Here is a 5,704-nt window from a genome sequence, read left to right on the forward strand (position 1 = left end):
GAGAGAGAGAGAGAGAGAGAGAGAGAGAGAGTGAGAGAGAGAGAGATAGAGAGAGAGAGAGAGAATGTGTGTGTTGATCTTACTTTGAGGTTGCAGGAACGAAAATCAGTGGAACATTTTCCCTCCAGAGACCTGCACAAAAACAGAGACATTTACATGAGAAACTACATACAATCAGTCATGAATAAACGTATGTGAGTCTATCTATCTATCTATCTATCTATCTATACTATACTATACTATGTATCACTAGCATTCAAAAGTTTTAAATATGTCTAAATAAGTTTTAAAAGAAGTCTATTCTACTGTCCTCTGCAATTATCTAATCAAAAATACAGTACAAAAATGTGAAATATTATTAGAATGTAAAGTAGCTGTTTTCTATGTGAATGCACTGTATGTTAAACTGTAATGTATTTCTGTGATGCGCAGCTGTATTTTCAGCATCATTCCTCCAGTCTTCAGTGTCACATGATCTTCAGAAATAATTCTAATATGCTGATTTGCTGCTCAAGAAACATTTCTGATTATTATCAATGTTGAAAACAGTTGTACTGCACAATATTTTTGTGGAAACTGTGAAACATTAGATTTTTTCAGGATTCACAGATGAATAGAAAGTTCAAAAGAACATATAAATATAAATGTCTTTACTGACACGTTTGATCAGTTTAATACATCTATTGGTCAATGATCTGTTGTCATACGAACACACTCATGCTTGAGAACAATGACACAATCTTGATTTGTAAGTGAACTACTCCTAAGATATACTGTATAGTTGTTATGATATTTCATCTGTATTTTGTAGAAATAAAAATGTGCATAATGACAACTCATTTGAATTTCATTTGGCAGCAGTCATACTGAAAAGCAACTCTGACATTTTAGGATAATTGTGCCGTAACATTGTTATTTTTCATTAGAAATGTTGATTGTATGCTTGGAGGAACACAAAATGTGACCGTCAAACCTAAAAACGTGTAAATTTAGGATTAATGGAGGCACGTTTCTGACTGGATAGAAATTACACTGTCAGATCTGTGTGTGTGTGTGTGTGTGTGTGTGTGTGTGTGTGAGAGAGTGTGTGTGTGTGTGTGTGTGTGTGTGTGTGTGTGTGTGTGTGTGTGTGTGTGTGTGTGTGTGTGTGTGTGTGTGTGTGTGTGTGTGTGTGTGTGTGTGTGTGTGTGTGTGTGTGTGTGTGTGTGTGTGTGTGTGTGTGTGTGTGTGTGTGTGTGTGTGTGTGTGTGTGTGTGTGTGTGTGTGTGTGTGTGTGTGTGTGTGTGTGTGTGTGTGTGTGTGTGTGTGTGTGTGAGAGAGAGAGGGTGTGTGTGTGTGACTGTCCTCTTAAAACTGATCTACATCAACAGCGGCATCAAGATTAAGGGTTTAAGGCAAATTAAACTCTCTGTATCAAACATCTCTGGGTTCAGTTTCTGGATGATTGAGCTTTTACATTTCATTTCAAATATCTATAAACATCAGATGCTGTTATGATGTTTTACTGCACTGAGATGCCAATTCTGGCCCCATAATACTAATCAAACCTGAACATACTGTACATGTATACATGCTGGAAAAAAAACAAAAAATCAAGCGCAATGCATGGAAATATTTCAGGTGAAGTGGAGAATCTGTAACTTTGTTCACATACACATTACAGAATAATTTGAATAAAACAAGAGGATCATAAAAATAGCTTTTTTTTTTTTTTATTAGTGCTGCCCTAAATAAGTTTTTTTTCACATAGCAGATATTTACATACAGTCCACAAGACAACATAACAACTGAACTTACAAAAATATTACTCACCCTGTATAAAAGATTCAGAATATTAAAAATAACATAAATCATCCAGTTGCTTCAACAGAAAAAATGGAATAGCCTATATATTTGATCTTATATATATAATTATAAAAGAAGCACTTAAGTCCTATTTATAAAATGTCTCAAAAGTAATTCAAAAGTTAAGCTAATTGCATTTATTATAGATGTAAACTATTAACAGCAATTAGCATGCAGTTCAGTTTCTAAAAAAAAACAAACATTTAGTTAATATACTTGAGTATATTCTTTGATCTTAAGTATATTATTCCAAAACAAGTACTCTTTTTTTAAAACGTGTGCTAAAGTGCACTTGTTTTGGTTTGTGATGTTGGTGTGTCATCTGATTTGAAGCTTTATTTGCTGCTGGATCTCTAAATTATATATATATATTTTTTTTTTGTCTGACAGAAGTTCATTTGCAAACAGGAGGCATTTGACTTTCTCTCTCATTTCGGCTTTAATTTGTGCCCCTTCACAGTGAAATTAACCCCTCTTCATTTCCCATCACTGTCAAGAGCGGGTCGCCATGGAAACGGTTACTGTGGCAACAAAGGGAGGCGGCGACCATCGAGCCTCCTCCTCTGAGCTCTGGATGAGGGGCTCGTTACAAAAATGGGCTCAGCCATGTTGAATTAGCACTAATTAGGATAATTACGCCCGGCCTCTTTCTGCTGGGGAAAATGGCTTCTGTAGAAAGTGGCTGAATAAATTAGACAGAAAGTCACGGTGCTGCGGCGTTTCTCAATCACAAGGCAAGCAGGCCGAGTCACATGTTTGCGCTGGGCGGGAGTTACAAATCACGGCTGTTTTAACGTGTTCTGCTGCGACGCTTCCAGTAAACAAATGAAGCGCTGTGATGTTCCAGAGGAGCTGGAGGAGCTCCAGAGATGCTCTCAGAGCTTTGGCAGACAAACACCTTTAGCTGCGAGCTGGATTCGTCCATATGTTTCCTGAGTGTGTGTGTGTGTTTATGTGTGTGTGTGTGCGTGCGTGCGTGCGTGCGTGTGTGTGTGTGTGTGTGTGTGTGTGTGTGCGTGTGTGTGTGTGCGTGCGTGCATGCGTGTGTGTCTGAGTGTGTGTGTCTGTGTGAGTGTGTGAGTGTGTGTGTGAGTGTGTGTGTTAGATTTACCTACATTATGAGACGAAGCCTACGGTCCCCATGAGAAAACCAGCATCATAAACGTACTAAACAGCCTCCTAATGAACACTTCAAAATGTGGCGTGTGTGAGAGGGTTTAGAGAATATCATTAGCTCAAGATAAAACAACAGAAGACCCAACATAATAACAACCAAACGTGTGTGTGTGTGTGTGTGTGTGTGTGTTTCTTCTGCCTCAGTGCTTCCAGAGATCTTCAACCAGCAGGAAAGAGAAACACAGTTTCAGAGAAGAATATTGACCAAACAGTCAGAGAAATCCAAACTGAAAACGGTGGAGATCCGGCCATCACTGCTGTGCAAACCAGATATTAACAGTGATAATGATGTTTGAATAAGCAGATTGGATGAGCAGCGAAGGTAAACGTCTTTAAGAACACACACACACACACACAGCTCTGCCTCGGGTTTCAGGGCATCAGATGCAGGAAAAGCGAGGAATTAGGGAAGGATTTAACGTGCAGTAAAACACAGCTGAGAGCAAACAGCTTCAGTTTAATCAAGCTGTGCTAATTATCTACAAATTATTATTGAACAATAAAGTGGTTAAGCTAACAAACTCTGAAGGGTCCGGTTTCCATCAGACATTAGTGATTATATCCATGATTTCATTTTTTTCTGTGTGTGGACGGTTAAAAGTCGTCAGCACCAACACAGTCTCACAGCAATATGTCATTATTTTACATTTTGGTAAATTTGTAGGAATCAATATGATCTCAATGCAATTATTTAATATGATATCCCACTTAAGGTTAGGTTTAGGGGTCAATCTTACGATTATGCCTATAGTATGCTTACTTTTAAATCAATATGCAATCACACAAATCAGTATAATAGTATATGAATTCATTGACTTCACCATCAGTAATGATCATGATGTACCAAGACTCGAACCCACAACCTTGGGGTTACAAGTCTGACTCTCTAACCATTAGGCCAAAAAAAATCAACAATCAGTAAGGAACATACTTTACAATGTAAAAAACAAAACAATAAACATTATTAAATCACTACAAATTTAGTTTTGGGCTTTAGTAGGCTATTCCATCCACATTTGCATTTAGATTTGCATTTTAGCCTACTGTAAGATTGGAAATATATTTTCTTGATCCTATAATATATTTTGAAATAGATTTTGGCATATGAAGGTTGAAACTTTGGCATTGAAAACTTAAGTTCACCTTACTTTAATAAAGTTATGCCTACTAAATTTTGTAAGCTCAAATAACCACATTTTTCAAGTTGAAAATGCTTAATATTCTAAGTAAAATCCACTTAAGTCAGTGGAAACTACCTCAAAAAGTTCAGTTAAGTAAACAAAAAAATAATAATTACCTCATTTTAATATTTTTTTCCAACTAAACTTCAAGTTGAACATACTTAATGTTCTACATAAATGCAACTTAACTGAGTCAGTGCAAAAAGATAACTATAGTTGAGAGTATTATTATTATATATTATAATATATACAGAGGTTGTGTTAGACTTTAACATTGTCCATCATTTTGACGGAGAGGGTCGTAAAAATTCCGTCATAATCTTTTATGACCCGTAATTTTAACTTTTTCGTATTTTAATTATAATAACACATTTAATTGCTTGTATTTAATTTTTAATAATACAGGACGCATATAGGCTTATGCATTTATTTATGAAGAGAAGAGATGAACAGAGATTGTGTGTCACTTTTCACATTTAACATCACACCCCACACAATGACAGCAGAGGCCACTAAAAACAACAAAATATGCTACGGCTGGATAAAACAAAAAAACAATTTATCTATTTTAATAGATTCTAATTTTTATGAACCAATATCGATTCTTAAATCCCAATCAATTCTGTTTTCAGTTGATGAATGAACCGTACATATAGTGTGCCTACCAACCAATAAATCACAATAGGCTAAGCTTTGTTGTTACTTTTGATATGAAACAAAGTCAAATTATGTCCATTATATTAGGAAATTTAAGCAATAAATACTGCTTTGATGTTCTTTACTGTGGCATGATAGATCGCTGTAGCCACCTCAGATCAAGCGAAGCGGCAGCGTAAACTGATAATCTGCTGGAGGTTATTAAGCCTCTAATTAAGAAACCACAACTAGATCCTAATGAACTTGCAAATTACACACCCATTTAAAATCTTCCATTTATGTCAAAAGTTTTATAAAAAGTTGTCTGCTCAATTGTGCTCTTTCTTGCAAAAACAAATATCTCTATGAAGAATTTCAGTCAGGTTTCAGGCCCCACCATAGCACAGAAACTGCACTTGTTAAAATTACAAATGACATGCTTCTTGCGTCAGACCAAGGCTGTATCTCATTGCTAGTTTTACTTGATCTTAGTGCTGCGTTCGACACTATAGATCATGACATACTCAACTATAATTCAAACTCTATAACTCAACTACGATTACAAAACTATACAGGTATTCAGGGGCAGGCTTTAAGATGGTTTAGATCCTACCTCTCTGATCGCTAACACTTTGTTTATTTAAACGGGGAGTCATCTCAATTATCACCAGTAAAATCTGGAGTGCCACAAGGATCTGTCCTAGGTCCTCTGCTATTTTCAATATACATGTCACCCCTTGGTAATATTATTAGAAAATACGGGATTAGTTTCCACTGTTATGCCGATGATACTCAACTATATATCTCAACAAGACCAGATGAAACTTCTAAATTATCTAAGCTAACAGAGTGTGTTAAAAATGTAA

At 36.0% G+C, this 5,704-nt stretch overlaps 1 protein-coding gene across 1 annotated transcript in view; it reads right to left on the bottom strand.

Annotated features, from left to right (window-relative positions):
• Window positions 1–5,704, bottom strand: part of LOC107676736 (receptor-type tyrosine-protein phosphatase delta-like) — a 319,184-nt gene that overhangs the window by 181,380 nt on the left and 132,100 nt on the right. The window contains exon 6 of the mRNA XM_016471396.1: window positions 84–132. The gene's annotated coding sequence lies outside the window, so the exon portion shown is untranslated. The remainder of the gene's footprint in view (window positions 1–83; window positions 133–5,704) is intronic.

The sequence above is a fragment of the Sinocyclocheilus anshuiensis genome, unplaced genomic scaffold (genome assembly GCF_001515605.1).
Source record: "Sinocyclocheilus anshuiensis isolate Anshui unplaced genomic scaffold, SAMN03320099.WGS_v1.1 scaffold2186, whole genome shotgun sequence".
NCBI classification, from domain to species: domain Eukaryota; kingdom Metazoa; phylum Chordata; class Actinopteri; order Cypriniformes; family Cyprinidae; genus Sinocyclocheilus; species Sinocyclocheilus anshuiensis.